We start from the raw sequence: 19,713 nt of genomic DNA, 5'->3' as shown, positions 1-19,713 counted from the left end.
TGTCAGGCGAAGTGAATATATTTCCAAAGGAGTTAATTCCAAAAACATGATAAGATAATGAGTGTCAACAATCTTTGACCCCATATCTTCTTCAACATCTTTGCTAATGATTTGAAGGAAAACATATATAGTACGCTAATGACATGAGGTTACTGGTACCATCTGGAATGCAAAGTTGTGATCTAAAATTATCTTAGCAGACAGGATGGTGAACTGAAACTAGTATCCTGAAAATTAGTAGAAATAAATGGAATATCCTACATCGAGGTTCAAAAAATCAGCTACACAATTTATGAATAAATAGTAGTAGCATATTTAACAAATACTTTGGTAATTTCATTGATCATCTGAACCCCAAGTATGATAGTACTTAAGAAGTGAATGTGGGGGCAGGCCCAGTGGCGCAGCAGTTAAGTGTGCACGCTCTGCCGCAGTGGCCTGGGGTTCGCAGGTTCAGATCCCAGGCACGCACCGACGCACCACTTGTCAAGCCATGTGGTGGCGGCACCTCATATAAAGTAGAGCAAGATGGGCACAGATGTTAGCCCAAGGCCAATCTTCCTCAGCAAAAAGAGGAGGATTGGCATCGGATGTTAGCTCAGGGCTGATCTTCCTCACAAAAAAACAAAACAAAAAAAGAACTGAATGTGATCTTCGTAGCATCAAAACAAAGAGATAGCATGGGTCAGAATACACTTGGTATTATTCCTTTGGATGCTACACATAAAGAGTCACTGAGAAAATGAAATGAAGCTAGAGGATCTGAGCAAGTTTCACTTTCGCCGTTAAAAAAAAAAGATAGTACACTAGTACTTATTTGAACAAGATCATAAAGATTGTCACTTATACATCACGAAGCTTACAAGGTTGTAAAATAACTCAAAATTATGTCACTGAAGAATGACTGAAAAATCCAGGGACTTTGACTTTGCAGAAAAGAAGACTTTGTGGAAAGTGACGGTTGCCCCCGACAACTACCTAAGGGCTATCATATGGACACGTGCACTGGACGTTCTCTGCAGTTCCAGAGGGCATCATTATGACCTAAGGGGGAAAGCCTCAGTGTATAGCGTTTATTATAACAAAGATCCTTTTAACAACTGGGAGTTCAGCACGGAAATGGACTGCCGTGTGACGATAAGAGGATAAGGAAAGAGTTGGTGGTGACAAAACAAAAGTAATAGGTAATAACCAGGGGTACAAGCGCTTGAACCATGAGTCACGGTGAAGAGAAGGACAGAAAGAAGAGCAAAGCTGGGAAGGAGAGCAGCGTCAACTGAAGCAGGTGTGATTGGTGGTGGTGGTGGTGGTTTGTGTATCTTTCAAGATAGTTGAGTCCTAAGCATAGTTATTAACAGCAGGTAAAAAGAAGCACCAAAAAAGGAATTGCAGAGATGGATGACATCAGAGTTCTAGAAGACAGATGAACCTGGTAGCTTAGGAACAGCAGAAAGAAAAGGCAGAGGTAGAGATGAAAATAAAGTCAAACGAAAAAGCAGCTCGCGCTGGAAAATAAAATAGTCATTTGAAGCAGAGTTAGGAAGGAGAGAAAATACAGGAAGTGGTGGGGAGTAGCAGAAAAGAAAGAGGGTCTGAAAGTCCTTCATTTTAAGAGACGCTTGCCTCACTATGGGCCTGCATCCAGGAATTATTTGTCAAGAGTTACTATTTAAACATATTTAGGCGTAGCGGTTAAATGCGCGCGCTTCGCTACTGGCAGCCCAGGTTCGGATCCTGGGCGTGCACCGATGCACTGCTTGTCAGGCCATGCTGTGGCAGCGTCCCATATAAAGTAGAGGAAGATGGACCCGGGTGTTAGCCCAGGGCCAGACTTCCTCAGAAAAAAGAGGAGGATTGGCGTGGATGTTAGCTCAGAGCTGATCTTCCTCACAAAAAAAAAAAAAAAAACATATTTAAACTATTTAAAATAATTTTGGGGTATACGATACCACCTAAATTTCAGCATAGAAGAATGCTATTTCAGTGGGAGGCAGTGGTTAACAAACAGCTTTTGAAGGAAGATAGTAGGTACTAGCTATTTGACTTTGGGCAAGTTATTTGACTGGTCCAAGCTTGTTTCCTCATCTGTAAAATAGGCTGTTTTAAGGATCAAATAAAATGACATACGTCAAGCCATTAGTAACCCCTCAATAAATTACTATTATTTTTACTAGATTGTAAGCTCTGTAAGGATAGTGATTGGCAGGTAGAAATTCAGGGAATAAATAAATAAATGAATGAGCTAACCAATAAATTAATTCATTCACCGAATACTGAGTGCCTACTGGGTGCCAGATGCTGTTCTACATAGTGGGGATACAGCAAAGAAAAAATATAAAAATCTCTGTCCTTGTGTAACTTACAAGCATTGGTTGAAGAAGACAGACAATAAACAAATAAGAAAAATCTAAAATATGTCAGATATCGAAAAATAAAACAGCAACAGAGCATAGGGAGTGCTGGGGTTGGGATAGCTATTTTAAATGGGTGGATCAATTATGAGGCTGTTAGTTAACACAGATGAGAGAGAACAGTATTTGGACCAAGGTAGTTGGAGGAAATGATGAGAAATGATTAGATTCTGCATATATGTGAAGGTAGTCTGGTAGGATTTGCTGACCAATTTGGATATGGGATGTTGAAAAGATGAGTGAAGATGCTAAGTCTTCTGACCTGAGCAAGGTGAAAAATGAAATTACCATTTACTGAGAAAGGGAAGATTGCAGAGGGAGCAGCGTTTGGGTGGGCTGGTGGGAAGATCAGGAATTTGCTTTTGCATATGTTAAGTTTTAGCTGCTGATTATTAATCAAAATGGAGATGTCAAGTAGGCAGTTGGATTAAGAAATCTGGAGTTCAGGGGAGAGGTTCTGGGCAGATATGTATAACATCTGAGAGAATTATAAGTCTGTAGGGGTTATTTAAAATAATCTGGGGAGAGAGTACAGATAGCATGGAGAAAAGTTCTGAGAACTGAGCTCTGAGCATTCCAACATTTAGAGGTTGGGGAGGTGAGGTGATACCAACAAACTGATGGAACAGAAGTGGCCTGTGAGGTCAAAAGAAAACTAGGAAGTCGCAAAAGGCAAGTAAAATAACAATAAAAGAGTTTCAAGGTAAAGGGGCCATCAGCTATGTCAAACAATGCTTACAGGTCAAATTACATGAGGAAATAACTGTTAGATTTGACAATATGGAGGTGAACGGTGATCTTTGCAAGAGAAGTTGCAGTGGAATGAGGGGTAGGGGAGGGAACACCTGATTGGAGTGAATTCAAGACACAATGGAGGAGAAAAAGCAGACAGTAAATGTAGGCAACACTTTTGAGGAGTTTTAAAAATCTTTTTGACTTTATTATTTGTTTTTGGCAACTCATTGCTCAGGCTGGGACCTCCTGTACAGTTTTGAGTTAGCATCTTTGCCTTGTTCCTGAGTGTAGGGGGCAAGTATTCAGTCTTTTAGCTTTAAGTAAGACATTAGCTGTAGGTTTTTCATAATTGGCTCTTCATCAGGAGGAAGAAGTCTTCTATTCCTAGTTTTATAAAAATTTGTATTAAAATCAGGAATAGGTATTAAATTTCAGCAAATGCTTTTATTGTATCTATTGAGATGACAATATGATTTTCCCCATTTATTCTGTTTTTATTGTGAACTATGTTGATTAATTTCCACACATTAAACCAATCTTCATTACTGGGATAAACATCACAGGTTTATATATTGCTGGATTTGGTTTTCTAACATCTTGTTAGGAATTTTTGCATATACATTCACAAGGTATATTGGTCTGTAGGTTTGTTTTCCTGTGATGTACTTGCCAGATTTATATATGGAGTTTATGCCGACCTCACAAAATGAGTTGCGAAGCGTTTTCTCTTCTTCTATGTTATGAAAGAGTTTAAGCAAGATTGGTGATCATTCTTGCTTAAATGTTTAATACAATTCAATAGTGAAGCCAGGTGATTCTGGAGTTTTCTTTGTGGCCAGGGTGTTTTGTTTTTGTTTTATTTTTCCTTACAAATTCAATTTCTTTAGAACATATAGGCCTATTCAGATTTTCTATTCTTCTGGTGTCAGATTTGGAAAGGTGTTTTTCAATGTATTTTTAATTTCATCTAACTTGTTAAATTCATAAGATTCCCTTATTATTATTATAATGTCTGTAAGATCTGTAGTAATGTCCCCTTTTTAATTCCTGATCTTGGCAGTTTGTGTTTTATTTCTTTTTTCTTAATTAGTCAGGGTAAAGATCTTTCATTTGGTAAACATTTGGTTTCAATGATTTTCCTCTATTGTTTCTCTATTTTCTAATCCACAGATTTCCTGGGCTTATCTTTCATATTTTTTCCTTTCCATTTGCTTTGGGTTTTACTTCATCTTTTTCTTCTAGTTTCTTGAGGTGGAAGCATAGGTTAGAAGTTGCCAATTCTTTTTCTGTAAAGAGCCAGAGTATAAATATGTTAAGATTTGTGGGTCACATATGGTCGCTGTTACTGCCTTCTCCTTCTCCTTCTTTCTCTCTCTCTCTCTCCCTACCTCCCTCTCTCCCTCCCTTTTAAAAATGTAAAAGTCATTCTAAGCTCATGAGTCATAGTTGGCCAACCCCTCTTGTAGGTCATTGGATTAAACCCTTTCTTCTTTGCTAATATAAACCTTTAGAGCTGTAAATTTTTCTCTATGCAATGCTTTAGTTGCATCCCCCTAATATTTTATATGCTCTATTTTTAATTTTCATTGTATTCAATTATTTCCTAACTCAACCAGTCAGTTTTTGTTTCTTATAGCTCTTTTATTAGGTGTATGCACATTTAGGGCTGTTTTGTCCTCTTGATGAAATGACTCTTCAGTCATTATTAAATATCTTTATTTTTGTAATAGGTCTCATCTAGAATTCTGATATTAATACAGCAATTCCAGCTTTCTTATAATTAGAGTTTGTAAGGGATATAATTTTCTATCTTTTTACTTTTAACCTATCCATATCTTTGTATTTAAAACATGTCTCTTGTAAATAGCATATAGTTAGGACTTGATTTTTTTATCTAGCCTGATAATCTCTACCTTTTAATTACAATGATTAGTCCATTTACATTTAATGTGATTATTTATGTGACTGGGTGTAAATATACCATCTTGCTATTTGTTTTTATTGGTCCAATTTTTTTCCTCTTGCATTCTTTCTAATCATTTCTTTCTTTCTTTTTGGGATTGAATAACTTTTAGTATTTTATTCTATACTCTCTATCAGCTTTTATAGCAGTTAGCTATACCTCTTTGTTTTATTTTTGAAGTTTCCCTAGGGATTACAATGTGTATTTTTACTTTATCACAATCTGTCATGGATTGATTTCATACACTCTTCTTATAATGTAAGACTATTACCATGGCATATTTACCCTCTCATATCCTTTGTGTTATTCTTGTCAAACATTTTACTTTAGCATATATTTTAAGCCCCACAATACATTGTTACTATTCTGCTTTAAACAATCAATTTTTAAAGGCATTTTAAAAAGAAAAAAGTATCTTTGCTCACATATTTGCCATTTCTGGTAACCTTCATTCTTTTATGTAGAATCAATTTTCCATCTGCTATCATTTTCCTTCAAGCTGAAGAATTTTCTTTAATATTTCTTATAGTGCAGGTCAGCTGGTGATTATCTCAACTTTTGTTTATCTGGAAATATTTAACTTTTGACTTCATTTTTGAAGGAAAGTTTCCCTAGATGTAGAATTCAGATTTGACAGTTTTATTTTCCTTTCAGCACTTAAAAAATATGATCGTATTATTTTCTGGCTTGCATTATGTCTTATGAGAAGTTACTGATAACTCCGCAGTGGTTTCCTTGTATATAATGCGTGTTTTTTAAACTCTCTCATGGTCTTGATAAAATGATGATAAAAAATCTTAGATGCTCTTATAATTTTTCTTTATATTTACTTTTCAGCAATTTGATGATTACGTGCTCAGGTTTGGTTTTCTTTTTGTTTATCTTGCTTGGATGTGTTGAGCTCCTGGGATTTATGGATTGATATTTTTCATCAAGTTGAAAATATTTGAATGATATTTCTTCAATTTTTTTCTGCCCCTATTTATCACTTCTCCTTTTGGGACTCCAATTACACATGTTAGAATTCTTAATATTGTCCCACAGATCACTGAGTCTCTCTCTTCTTTGGTCTTTTTATTATTTGCATCAATTTGGATAGTTTCTATTGCCTTATCTTCAAGTTCATTAATCTTTTCTTCTGTTAAAGAAGAAGTTTTCATTTCAGATATTGTATTTTATTCATTTCTAGAATTTCAATTCTTTGGTATTCTTTTCCTCCCTATTGATAGTCTTCATCAGTTCATTCATTAGCATCATTTTTCCTTTGAATTCTGAAATATACTAATATCTGTTTGAAACTTCTTTTCTGTTAACTCCAACATCTTTGGGTGTGTTTCTATTTACTGTTTTATTTTCCTGGTTATGGATCACTGTTTTCTGCTTCTTTATATATCTAGAAACTTTTATTATATGTTGGGTATTACTGATGTTATAGTGTTGACAGTTTAGACTTTTTTTTGCCTTCCATTAGAAAGAGTTATGTTCCATTAAGCAGTCAATTTATTTGCACCTCAGCTTGTCAGCTTGATCCTTTTGAAACTTGTTTTTAGTCTTTGGTTGGGAATGTCTAGAACAGCTCTTATTCTAAGGTGATAATATCTCTATTCTTAACACTTGGTCTTTCTGGGGGTCTCAACTGAATTCCTGGTATGTTCAACAACTCTCCACCAACCAACTGGAATTTCTACATCTCTCAGCACTATATGGCCTCCATAATCTCTACTTAGCTGACGCCTCCCCAGTTAATGCTCTCTGTCAAGCCCTGACTACATAAAAGCATGTTAATATTCATCCAGTTACTAAAGGGATCCCTATATTGATTTCTGCAGCTCCTTGTCTGTGAAATTCACTCCTGTCTGGTACTCTGACCCATAAAGTCAAGCTACCTGAGCAGCCCAGAGCTCTGATTCTGCCTCTCTGGTTCAGTAAGACCACCGTGCTGTTTGGGCCCCACCTCCCCGTACTACAAATAAGAAAGTGCCTCCAGGAAGAAAGCAGGGGCAATTACGGAGCTCACTTTGTGTGTTTGCTTTCTCTCAATGATCAGGGGCTTGTACTGTCTGTTGTCCAATACCTGAAAACAGTTGATTAATATGTTTTTCCCAGTTTTATAATTGCTTATGGCAGAAAGGATACTCCAGTACTGGTTACTTAGTCACGGCCAAAAGAGTAAGTCTCTGAATCTTTCTACATGTCTTTTGAGACTTAATTCAAACATGAAACCTGTCCCTATGCCCATTTCCACACCATTCACTTTTTCCAGAATCCTTTATCATTATTCACAGTGCCTGGTACTTACTGGTTGCTAACAAAGTGGTTGGTGAAATGACTGACTGAATGAATGAACAAATGAAAGAATTCTTATCCAGATCACTGTATGCACAGGCAACAGATACCCTATTGAGAAAATACACAGCAGGTGCAACATACTTTATTGCATTACATATGGAGGCAGATAAAGAAAGGCCATGTTCAGACTAAGCCTCTCTACAGAACCCGTGAATGAGATGACCATAATAGATCAGAGATGGAAAACTACAACCTTCAAATAATAATGTACACACAGAACTGTTAGGATAACAGTCTATGAAATAGGAGTCAAGATCAAGAAGGAGAAAGCAAGCAGGTTGTATAACATAAAGTAAAACAGTGAAGGGCTGATCCCAGACCTTATGATTCCATTTGTCTTTCACCAAGACCTCACTGCTTTGGGTCTTAGCTGAAAGTATTCTTTTTCAAACATTTCAAGGGTCTCTTAGTTTATTCTGCAATATAAAACTTATTCCCTATGGTAAAAATGTATAGAAATACATAGGTGAATTATAAGCAATGAGTAATTCAGACCACATGTTCTGGGGCATCCAGAGTGAGTAATAACCACTGTGTCCTAACTGATTGGCTCACTGGGACCCTAGGACTGTAGGCACTAGACTCCAGGTGTGGGCGATGTCTTTTCCCACCAAAATGGCACCCTAACAACACTGGCTTGCTGCAAGTTAATAAAATAATTTAGGAAGAAACTCTCTTCCAATGAAAGAAGTAAAACCATTCTTAGAAATAGACTACATGAGCAAGAAGCATAACGGAGGATTTTTACCTTGCAAAACTGGTTAAATAACATGCCTCAAAAATCTGAGTTTCTTTCCAATTGTTCCCTTCTTCATTCTTCCATCCAGGTCCAGCATTTATCACATTGGGCAGAATGTCAGTTTTTGTTTTTTGTTTTTTAATTAAACCAAACAAACTGGAAGGAGTGTTTGTGTCTGTGTGTGTGTGTGTGAGTGTGAGTGCACACATGTGTGTGTCTATGTGTACACGAGATAATACAGAGTTTAGATTTCTACCATCGAGTGAAATGAGTCTCACACCACACACTAGGAGAAGCACTCATGCATTTCTACGTTGATGAAAGGACAGTTGAGGAAACGTGGCCATGAAGGACAGCTAGGCTTGATAGAAACATCACAACTGTCAACTGTTGAAACACTCAGTTCAAGTGGGTCTCGGTACCTTCCCTTAGGTACAAAAGACTCATACTCATCACATTGTAAAAGAATGTGAAAATAACGAAACTCAATCATTTCTGCAAATGCACTAATTTTGCTGTTCAAATACAAATCAAGGCTCATATTCTTCTCAGAGAGGCTAACAAGGTTTAGAGTATATTCCCTCCAAAGGGAACACTGAAGGTCAACTGCCCCCACACATGACCTTTCATGCCACTGGTGGAGATGAATGATGAGCTGGCTGACTGTCTCTGCCTGGTGTTTCCATTGAAACTGACTCTTGGCATCTTTTATGTTGCTGTGTTCTCACAGTCTAAGTCAGTAGGACATAGAAGACATTCGATAAATATTTTTAAAATTAATTTTAAGAGTATCTTGTAGTCTTTTAGTTCTAATAGATGAGAATGCCTAATTAAAGATGTGGGAATTTAGTGTTTGAACTGAAAATGTATCTAGTAGATCCCAGATGTCTTGCCGCATAGGATATGTATCAATTTCCTGAGTATGGCCAAAATGCAGGGCCGCCACTGCTGCTGCGACTGGCAGCCCTCTCCTGACCAGCTGATCCTTTCTGCCTCCATTTTCTTGTTTCCAAAGCAGCAAGCACTGTCCTCGTTTAAGCACTGTTTGCCACATCTACCAGTGACAGGCTGGGCCTGGCTTATTTATTCACACTTAATTCCAAAAAGGAATGAAGTCAATTTAAAAAGGCACACAAAGTACAAAAGCAAATGATAAAATTTACAGGAAAATGTAGACAAGAAAAACATGATGAAGCCAGAATAATGTCAAGAGACCCTCACTGTGTTCTGTGATGCTCTCTATATTTATTAAAGGTGGGCCACAGATCTCACTTGGGCTTTCTGCCAATGTAGAAAGAGAACATGAATAGTTTCTTGTGTCCTTAAGACAAAAACAAAATAATTGCTTGGAAGGATCATAGCTATTTCTGGCAAAGACAACAGAGAGACGACATCCCCAGGACCCTCATAAAGAGAACATTGTGCAATATGGTGAATATCATCCTTGATAGCATTTCACAGCAAGTACAAACACAAGGTTCGCCAAGCTGTTGTAATACGGCCAAAGTGCAATGAAGAAAAAGCATTTCTTTAGGTGGCCCAAACAATTCAGCCTTAGGTACGTGGCTCTCCAGATCTGGTATCACCCAAGGGCAGATTTTAGAGACTTTTGAGGACTGGGAGAACTTCATACCTTTCAGGAAATCCTTGATATGGATCATTCCTCTCCACCTAGTTTTGACAATTATCATGTATCGAGCAGCAGTGAATGTTAATGTGTTCTCTCTGACAAGCACAGGAGTGTAGACATTCTGTGTGGCTGGTTCGTGTAGGCACTCCTGCTGTAACGGTCAGCCAGGTAGAGTGGCAGGAGGTAGAGCTGATATGCTCTTGGGAAAGTTGGGAAGCCAAAGGAGAATGGTTGTCTGAATAGAAGGTCCAGCAACCAAAAAGCAACCAAAAGTGTCCCTGCCTCCCATTCCAAACAACCCCATGAGGGAGGCTCCTTCCTGGCTAGAAGCCTGGGCCAGATGACAGGATCCCTGAAGGGAGAGCGGAGATCAGGACAGGCCACTGGAGTCAGATGGCATGGGAACCTGACTCCTAGGGAGACATTTGAACTTAATTCTGGAGGTGACAGGCAGCCAATGGGGATTTTTAAGTCCCAAGGAAACATAAGGAAAGTTGCAACTAAGAAAGATTCCCCAGCAGTGTTGGGGAAGTAAAGAGGAGACACTAGTGATGGAAAAATCAGCCACCCACAGCCCCATGTCAGGTGAACAGTGATGGGGAATGGAACCAGGGCGTTTACCAAGAGGTCAGAGGAAACGATGGAGACACTGGGTCATTATGTGATGGGGACTTCAAAGGGACACATTAAAAACAGTCCCCTGCAGCAGAAAGGCTGCACTGAAAGAAACTGTCAGCTTGCTTTACAACCTTGCAGCAGGAACATGCATATTTAAGCTTAAATGCACGTTTTCAAGGTTGGGCCTCCCGGCCCTCCAATCTTCCTCCTTATCTGACACCAGTATTTTGAGAAATAAATGATCAGTTGTCTCAAAGAATCTGACTAATTGGACTTTACAGAAAACCCTAAATATCATCATTATCACATTTACTGTTATCTACTAATCATATTTTAAATATCTTTACTGGAGATTTATTTGAGCTGAGTTTTAAAATAGTCACTGACTTTATCAGCCCAGTGTGCTAGGCACTCAGCTTGTGACATGACTAAGGTCACAGAGCAGAACTAAAACAAACTATAGGATTGGCCTGTTCAGACACTGAATGAGTTTAGTTCTTTATTATTTTAGTGGGCAATTTATCCCCCAGTCCCAATTTCCAGTCCTTCAGCAGAACTGGACTCATACATCTTTTAACTATCACACTGAGAATCTAGGAGACCTCCTGGTGACCTCATTGCTCAGCATATGTAACAGACTAGCCAGTGAGCAGTGGAGGAAGAAGACAAAAACATATTAGAATAACTTATAACAGGTTTGATTTTGTGGGCATAGTGGAGATTTTTATTATAACAATTTTATATTCCAAAGAGCCTCAATTTGCTTTAAGATCTGTCCATATGAATAAAATTTTTCCTAAGACCTGTTTGGCAAGCTAGATTTTAAAGTTAGCGTGTAATACCTTTAAAAGAAAAAGCATAGATTTTTCTCAGATAATTTTTATTTCAAAACATCATCTATTTTTGCGATGATGCGACTTACCAAATTAAAAAGTAATTTCTCAGATAGCATCTCATTTAATGCACATGTCAATCTGGTTATGCATATGTAATTTCTCTCTTTTTTTTTTTTTTTTAAAGATTTTATTTATTCATTTTTTCCCCCCAAAGCCCCAGCAGATAGTTGTATGTCATAGGTTCACATCCTTTTAGTTGCTGTACGTGGGACTCGGCCTCGTGCTGGACGGAGAAGTGGTGCCTCGGGGCGCGCCCGGGATCCAAACCCGGGCCGCCAGCATCAGAGCGCGCGCACTTAACCGCTAAGCCACGGAGCCGGCCCTGTAATTTCTCTTTTTATAAATAAGGACACTGAGTCTCAAAAGCAACTTGTCCAGTGGAAGAGTGCGGTCTGTTGAATTTAAAATCAGTATTTTTCTTTTATCACACACTGTCTAATGAGGCTTGACAAATGACCAGCAAAAGCTTCCTGAATTTACTTTATTCTACCAACCCATAAGGGAAAATGAAATGAACCAAGTTGCTTAGTTCACAAGGCAACTTATATTGGTCAGCTTTGAAGCATAAGTATAAGAAATGTGAAATATATAATCATTATCTCTGTGAATTATATGGTTTTCCCCCACTTCTGCCCCATTTATAGATGAGAAAAGCAATGCACTCAACTTTACTCAGAAGAGTTGGGTACTTTCTAATTCATATTTAATTCAAAGTTGTATTATCTTTCTTTTCTCCCACAAACTTACTTCTGAGTGTTGAATGTTAAAATATGCAAACTCTGTTAATGTTCCACAGGAAAGCCCCTTTTCTTCCCAGACTTGCTAACTAGACAAGTACGGCTTTGTCTCTCTCACTAACAGGTCACATAACTTGAAATAAAGAAAACCACGTATTTAGGAATTCTGAACCTAGTATTTTATGGGTAAAGTTTGGAACCAAGGGATTTAACAGATACCCAAGTTATGTAGACATAAGAACTAAGGACTCACTAATGACCTAAATGTCGCCATAGAGAAGAGAGAATTCTAGATAGTTCCAAGATTAGTGGAAGAGCTGTGGCTCTGCATGGATTAGCCAGTTAGGATAAAGGTTTGGCTTGGATTAGCTTTAGATAAGATTAGGTTACACAGATATTTTTTAAATGTCCCCATAGGCCACTGATTATGGGGTGTTAGCCAAACTCTGAGATGGCTGATAACATTTCACACAGACAGGAACATAAATCCTATTTTTTGATATTTTCCAGACCCAATGGTCATGTGTAGCTACCTCCTGATAACCGTGCCTTTGCATTCCATGTTCAGTCTCCAAGAGCCATCCAGGTTTCAGGGTTGCTAAGGCAGAAGCTAATTCAAGAAACTGAGCTGCTAAAAGTGGTGCTGCCATATTAACATTTAGGAGCACATTCAGGTAAAACTTGTATTTTTGAGTTTCAACAGCCAAATAGATTGTTTAAAAAAATGGTTACTCATTCTTTTCTTTCATACTCTCTCCTTATTTATTCTTTCTACTTCCCTCACTCCCTTCCCTCTATTCCTCCCTCCCTCCCGCCCTTCCTTTCTTCCTTCCTTCCTCCCTCTTTTCTTCCCTCCCTTCCCTCTCTTCCTCCCTCCCTCTCTTCCTTCTTTCCTTCCTATCTTCCTTCTTCCCTTCCCTCTATCCTTCCTTCCCTCCTCCCTCCCCTCAAAGGCAGTGGGGTCTACTACAAAGGTCATGGACTCGGAAGTCAGCCACATCTTGGTGTTTACCCCTCCTCCATCACTGGTGACTGTGAAGCCTTGAGCACCTTACTCAACCCATTTACCAGATATCCTCATGTCTAAAATAGAGAAAATAACACCTACTTACTTCATAGAGTTATTATAAGGAATATTCTGGTAATATAAGTAAAGTGCTTAGGATGGTACCTGGCATATAACTGGTGCTCAGGAAACTACAGACTGTCTCTACTTTCTCACTCAACCAATATTTACAGGGCATCCTACCAAGAGCCACGCAATGTGCTGGGAGAGGGACATGAACAAGGCAAGGAGTCTCAGTCTTGGAGTGTCTCACAGTCTAATAGAGCCTGGTTGACTCAGCTTCTCATAGCCTGCAGGAATAAAGAACTGAATATATAAACTGCAAGAACACTGAAGATAAAGAGGCTTTGCTTTTCAAATTATACTTATTATTTTGTTATCAAGAAACATTGATCACCCACACACCTGGCATCATGGATAACATCCTAATCTCAAGGATTAATGATTTACACATACAAACATGTGTAAACCTAAAACAAAACATAGCTTTTATCACAACTTTGTTTTGAATAAAAGGACAAAGTAATCTATATTGGTTACGTGTTCTTGTTTGAACTAGTATATGAGCAAAAACCAGAAATATTTTGATCACATGGGAATGCAGAAAATATATACAAATGCAGTATCATTCATTGCAAGGAAGTACTAAGAAACGAATAAAGTAAGAGAGAAAAATGTAGTTAAACAAATAATAGAAAAGGTAAACGTCCACATAACACCATGCATTTCTTTTTTTTTTTTTTTTTTTTTAAAGATTTTATTTATTTATTTTTTCCCCCAAAGCCCCAGTAGATAGTTGTGTGTCACAGCTGCACATCCTTCTAGTTGCTGTATGTGGGACGCGGCCTCAGCATGGCCGGAGAAGCAGCGCGCCGGTGGGAGCCCGGGATCCGAACTCGGGTCGCCAGCAGCGGAGCGCGCTCACTTAACCACCAAGCCACGGGGCCGGCCCCACCATGCATTTCTGATTTCATTTTTCTTGAGCTTTCCAAAAATCCACTTTATCAAATGACTTTTTTATATTTCCTAAGACCTCCCCTAAGAAGATTTCTGGAAAATAGATCTTGATGTGATAAAAATGTAACAGTCCTATACTAATGAGGATAATGAAAGCTGCATGCATATCCACACGTATAACTAAATTTCATTACAGCAGCCTCAAAACTTTCCATGCATGTGACCCAGCCTTAGCTGATAGGATCTGCTTCATCATCCCAAGAGAGAATGTTGCTTTCCTGCAGTTCAAGTCATTTGCCATGGGAAGCCCAGGACTCCCTGCAGTCTAATTTCCATACTGTTCTATAAATCACATTTTCTGACCCCACTTAACCACAGACTCCTAGCCACAGACTCTTGAAATCCTTTTGCTGTGCCCTCTGGAACTCATAATCTATTCCTCCTCTTGTCATTAGTGCTCTACTGGAAACTTGCCTCTCCCTGTTCCTCTGCATCTCTCCCAAGTGGGGCTGATGGCTCTCACACACTCCTCTCACCACTGGGTCTGTAGAGGATGGAAGATAACCTCTTGTTTCTCACTGATGCTTTCATGACATTCTCTCACCATCCCCCCTAGCACTATCCTCTCTGGTTGCCATCTTCTTCGGCCCCTCTGGGTCACTCCCAGTCCTTCCATGAAGATTTTGGCTCTGGTTCACTATCACTCTCCAACATACCTCCTGCCATCATTCTTGGGATTTCAGTATCCACAGAGAGGCTCCTTCCAATATCCTGGCGCCCAGCCTCCAGCCCTCCAATGATCTCATCTTCCATTCAACCTCAGCCACTCATTTCCATAGTCATAACCCTAGACTGCTTAACCCCAAAACTGTTTCCCCTCTATAAATACTGGTTTCAAACATTCTACTCTCCTGCAACCACTTCTTATCTTTCCAGCTTATTTCCTCTAATATTTCCACTTCAACAATCCTTGTACCCTTCCCAGATCCAGGAGGTCCTACCACCAGGTCCTGTTTCCCACGTCTCTCATGCCCTCACTTCCCTCCTTTCTCAACTTACATTCCATGGCAAGGCATTATAATCATTATCGCCCCCTCGCATACATTGTCAGTTCCCTTGTCCTTGTCTTACTTCACGATACTCATTTGGCTCAATCCCAACCCTGATTCACTCCAACTCTGCCCTTCCATACCTGCACCCATGAAGCTGAATGTGGCTTAGATAAAAACACAAGCAATCTTAACAGGTCTTCCTTTAAAATCATGATCACTAACCTCAAGGAAGCTCTTCATGATGTCCAACTATATTTCCCCACTCCACTCTATCCCATTCTCATGCCTTCTCTCTAACACCCACCCGCTACCTGCATGTGTGCTGTATGTTCTCCTTGATGAACTACCATGGATTCCACCCTTCCAGCCCTTCAGATTCCATCACTTTCCATCACAGCAAGCCCTTCTCTTCCCTTTGCCTGAAATTCCTCCACTCTGCTTCATCACTATGGTAGTGCTTCTGATGCCTAGTCCTCTCCCCAGCCCATGGACTAATAATGTTTAGGCATGTCGACCTTCCCTGTTGCAGCACTGTATCAGCAGGAAGTCAGCAGCTGCTCAACTTCCCCCCTTGACGCCAGCTGTGGTATCAAGCACTGGGATAACCACCAACAGCACCTACTCCCTAGGAAGGAATTATACTCAAACTTCAGCAGGGAAAAGAAGTTCAACTTTCCCCCAACTGCATCATATGGTGGAACCATTTCATATCTGCTGAACTGATGGACCATCAGTGCTGGAAAGAAACTTAGAAATCACACCAAGGCTCTGATGAAGAAATCGAGGCCTCGAGAGGCCAAGTCCTATGTGATGCTCTGTTGAATATGTTGAATATCCTGATTTAAAGTGGGTTTTTCTTTTTTTGCTACTAGAAAAATGATATGGGGCTTTTGAAAGGCTGTGCAAGTGACTGAAGGCATTATACTCCAGTTATTTAGTGTTTAATAAACTAAATAAACACTATGGTACAAACTTCAAACAAATACCTGAAGGGAGGAGTGAAGGAAGAAGGTAAAATGATCACGTAGAAAGAGAAGTTCTGGTTAAGGATAGAGAGTCATGTGGTTTGCCTAGTTCAACTAGTAACTAGCCATGAGCCTGGGGAAAGTGTTCATCTCCTTGGGCCTTGCTTTTCCCATTAGTTAAATGTGAGGAAGTGATGGGATTATGGCCTTCCTGAGGGTACACGTCACCTTCATAGGTGAATGTTCCCTCCTTAGCTCAGAGTTCACATGTATCTCATAAAGACTCCCTCCAATGCCTTTTTCTTTTTGCTCATATTCTTGGTTCTTCACCTCTTCAGACAGTATTTTCAAGTTGCCTGGCTCCTCTTTGCAGCATTGTGACTTCTCATTTATTTTTCTCTTCTAATAGAAATAATCTAACCCAACAGCCTGGGTCACCTAGACAACTAAAGGAGAACAGAAATGGATTGAACAGACAATCAACTCTCACTTTTCCATTTTCCTGTGTCCACCTACTTGAATGATGGTTAAGTGGGACTTAAAATCCAACAGATTCCATTTCTTTTGAAAAGCCTTGAACTTGGTGCCCCTCACACTGTTGGCCTTCTGAAGTGCATTATCTGTTACTTTGACTTAGATTTAAAGCCAATGATTGAACTGTCAACTCTTGAATGGTTTCCTTAAAGGCTGCCTGGTTAGGTAGATGCAAGTAATACTCATAAACCCAAGAGCAGCAGGGGCACTACAATCTTGTTTCCTTACATTAACAAGAAAAGAATGTATTTCTATTCTGGGTTGCATGAGCCAAAAGGAGTAGAAGAGAAAAATGTGGCTTCCTTATTTGCATTCTTGATTTGAATTTGCATCAATCATTTGATACAGTACCAGCCAATAGAAATAGGATGTGCCATGGACCTTGATCAATTTTCTGGGCTACTCAGGATCTATGTTTGGAAAACTACCCACTGTGCCAGAGACTGGCAATTTGTTCATCAAATCTTTCTACTTTTTTTCCTGGGTACTCACCTAGACAACATTTCCCAGCTTCTCTTCTAGTTAGGTCAATTGTGGACATCAGAATGTAAGAGCAAATGATGTAGCCCAGGTTCAGGCCTGGCCCATAACAATCTTCTATGCATTTCTCTACTCTCTGCCAGCTTGATTATAAAAGCCAGGGTGACCTCAAAAGCAATGAGCTAGGGAATAGGCAGAGCTTCCATTAGCCAGGATCCCTGGTAGTGTGGAATGGAACCAACTTCTACCCCTACTGCCTCCTCTCACCGACTGTTCTCTACGTGAGTACAAGATAAACATTTATTGAGTCAGTCATGAGATTTGGGACTTAACTATTATAGCAGCTAGCATGACTTCAACCAGTATACCCATATTACGAGTCTCACCTCCCACTACAGCAACTGAAAAGTTAGACACTCTCTTTCCCAGACTGCCTTGCATCTATAGCACGTGCATGTGATCTCAACTTTATTCATCAGATGCATCCACACCAGATGCTGACTAATGAGCTGGTGACACAAAGAAGCAGGGCTCATGTGGAACACATTCTGGATGGGAGATGGCCTCAGGGGCTCTTCATCCAGTTTCCAGGGTAGCAGTAGTAGTCAGCAGCATCCAGTATCCAGGGTCCCGGTGTCAATGACGTGAGGGCAGTGCCTGGGCCCACCAGCCGAGATGTGACATCTTCACAGGATCAGCCCTGTGGTGTGATTTTAGACCTGGCTCTTGTCTGATAGCCAACAAGCCTGCTTCTCCAGCCTTCTCAGCAAGTTTGTGTCCTGTTCAGTATCTTCCAATAAACCCTTCTCCCGCTTAAGTTAGCTAGCTGATTTTTGTCACTTGTAACCAAGAGTTGCTATTGACATAAATGTATCCCTTTTGGTGAGAGAGACAGGTGGACTTCCTTGCTCCCTTGGGGAGCCTCAGGGAGGTTGCCTTCCTCTGGGGTGTATTATTCACTTCCTGAGAGTCAGTCTGTGCTGTGAGCAGCTTGGGTTTCCACTGATGGCTTCAGTCCGCTCCAGGAGGGAGAACCAATGCATCTGTATTTTGACTGCCCCAGGTTGTGCTGAAGTAGGTTCAATCTGACCAAAATCAAGCCTGCTATTTGGGAAAATAGAGAATTGGAAACAAAAGTGAAATGCTGAAGAAATATTTTTTAAAAAATACCCAAGGAGGAAAAAGAAAACAAGAGCTTCCCTGGGAATACTGTACCATATGGTACAAAGAGATATAAAACACAACGCTCAATTTAGGTCAACTGGATTCTTCCTGCAACAAAAGCATAATTTAGATTTTCTCAAGCTATATGCTCTCTTAATAGCACCGTGTTCCAAACTACAGCAGAACTAGGTCAAAGAAAATGTATTGTACAAGAGCAGGGGGGTATTGGGCAGGATAACCGGCATTTTTTTCTCAAGAGTCATTATTGTGCTTCAGCCACCATTAACAGCCAGGTTACATTTCTCCTGTGGTTGGCAGAAGGAAGGAAAATCACCTCAGGAGGCCCTCCTGGGCAGTTTCACCTTAACACAACCACTGCCTCTATCTTGTGCCCCACTGACCACATCTACCTCAATTCCGAGCCTCCTTCCAAATGTCACCTGATGCAGTTTCTGGAGTCTGGTATGCTGTTATAACACTGGCCCCCAGTGAACCATGCAGTGTGACAGGGCCCCTTTCCTACCACTTGAATCTGAGCTGTCCTTGGGAAGGGCTTTGGCCAATGGAATGTGGCAGGAGTGACATGGTGCCTGTCCTAAAAGCTGGGCTATAAGAGGCCTTGCAGTATCCGCTTTGGCGGCCCAGGTTCATTTCCTGGGCGTGGACCTACACCACTTGTCTGCAGCCATGCTGTGGTGGTGACCCACACGCAGAATAGAAGAAGATTGGCACAGATGTTAGCTCAGGATGAATCTTCCTCAGCAAAAAAAAAAAAAAAAAAAAAAGAAGAAGAAGAAGAAGAAGAAGCTGTAAGCTGAAAAGAACTGTGATGGAAACTAGAACTCAGATTCAACAAAGCTAACTTCAAAAGTTCTTCCTTTGAAATCCAGGAAAATTCCAGGAACAAGTGAAGCTCTCAGAATAGATGATTCTGCTGCATTATTGCACCAGAGACACTTAATGTCCACCACCTCTCGTGGCATTTTCTGGCATTTGTGCAAAATTTCAGAGAAACTCTGCTTCTCTGATTCTCCTGTAGAATCTAATCACTACTCCCTCAGCCCAAAAACCTTTTCCAAACCAAGCTCCCTAAATTACATTCCTAAAATGCATAGAATACACACTTAAATCATAGACCCCATCACTTCAGAAAAAAATCTTTTGTACAAATTTATTTATGAATATTAATAAGAGGAATGGATATTCACAAAACTTATGCTTAGAAATTTTCATCCAAAGAACCAAAAGACTTGGTCCTCTGTAGGTAATGGTGTTCAAGATGTGAAATAATGGCAATTTGTTCTTGGCTAAAAGGTGTCCTTTTGTCACTCTGAGGTTATGGATGACTATGACCTGGCTCCTACTTGTCCTTCTAGCATTGTCTGTGACCCCTTCCTCACAAACCACTTGAAAACCA

General features: G+C 39.8%; 1 protein-coding gene across 1 annotated transcript in view; it reads right to left on the bottom strand.

Annotated features, from left to right (window-relative positions):
- The window catches only part of PCNX2 (pecanex 2), a 302,893-nt gene that overhangs the window by 36,443 nt on the left and 246,737 nt on the right, over window positions 1-19,713 (bottom strand). The gene's annotated exons all lie outside the window — the stretch shown is intronic.

The sequence above is a fragment of the Ceratotherium simum genome, chromosome 6, assembly GCF_057802395.1.
Source record: "Ceratotherium simum simum isolate JZ-2026a chromosome 6, ASM5780239v1, whole genome shotgun sequence".
Taxonomy (NCBI): Eukaryota; Metazoa; Chordata; class Mammalia; order Perissodactyla; family Rhinocerotidae; genus Ceratotherium; species Ceratotherium simum.
The sequence above is the reverse complement of the archived record's forward strand: the minus strand, read 5'-3'. Positions and strand labels throughout refer to the sequence as shown.